Source organism: Echinococcus granulosus (assembly GCF_000524195.1).
Source record: "Echinococcus granulosus chromosome Unknown EG_S00085, whole genome shotgun sequence".
NCBI classification, from domain to species: domain Eukaryota; kingdom Metazoa; phylum Platyhelminthes; class Cestoda; order Cyclophyllidea; family Taeniidae; genus Echinococcus; species Echinococcus granulosus.
The window spans coordinates 357607-358853 of record NW_020170465.1 but is presented as its reverse complement, the minus strand read 5'-3'; positions in this window follow the sequence as shown (position 1 = coordinate 358853).

Here is a 1247-nt window from a genome sequence, read left to right as displayed (position 1 = left end):
TTGTGAAAATGAGGCTGACGGACTTCTGTAGTTTTAATTTTCTTCAATATGCAAACGAATTGATGCTTCACATGAAATGTAACAACTTACTGAGGTGCAGTTGGTGGCGTTGGCTTGTATGGAGGTGGGGGATTACTAAAGTTGAAAAAGTTGCCATTTTAAAATCACTTTACATATACTGCTGCAACATGTAGACAGATTAATGTGGCACATTGTCTAAATACACCTCCATCTACGTTGCCACACTATCTATCGAGATGTTTTTCCAACATTCCTGTTGCTTTGTATCTGGCAATCTTGGCGGCATAATACTGATCCTGACGTGTGACTACTTGATGGCAATAAATGGGTGTCGACCATGTTTACATCCACTGCAGGATGGTAAGTTCACTTACAATTGAGCATATGAGGAGGGTCTGGTCACCTACATAAGGTCAGTCTGCTTGGAAGCAACTTCTGCTATGATGTCGAAAGTAAGTCCCTTCTTCACGCACGTCATTTCACCCAACATCTTTCCATTTACCCACTCACTGTGGACCTGCTGGTGCTGTTACAGGTCTACCGCCTCACATACATGCAGAACTTACCTCTTTGGCTGTGATAATCTGACACACTTTTGGCCTGTGGGTTGGTTACTGCCGCTAAGAAAATTTGAATTAAAAGGAAGTTTTACTATATAAATATCACCTTGGATTGGGTGCCGAAAGTTTAGCTTTTTTAAAATAACAAACTTATCTACATTGTCTACAATCTGAGGCTAACCAGGAAAATGATTTCACTCCTCTTTATCAAATTTCCAATTGTTCAGATATCTCAAGAGATTGTAAAAGATCTTTTGTGTCTCCTTAAACAAATCGTCACAACTGAGGCCAATCAGCAAAATCGTATTGCCTGAGTCAAGTTTACAACCTTCGCCTAATCTCAAGCCCTGCTTAAGTCAGAATAAGTCACTCATATCTCTTGTTACTTAAACTATGTAAGAGGAGTCACTTGTCACTTTGGTGAAAGAGAATACTTCTCCTTTGTCCTTAATCCAATCTTCCATGGATAGGTGGGCTTCAGGATGAGAGAAAAACACGTCCTGCACTCTCCCGTTGATCTTCGTGTGAGTCAACAGGCAAAGAGGTGGAATGTCTTGTAAAGGCATTTACAGAGGAGCGTCTTGTTAAGTAGACTGCACTTCTTCCATCTGGCTGATGTGGTCAAGCAAACAAACGGAGGCTATATTTCGTCTGCAGCTATAACAA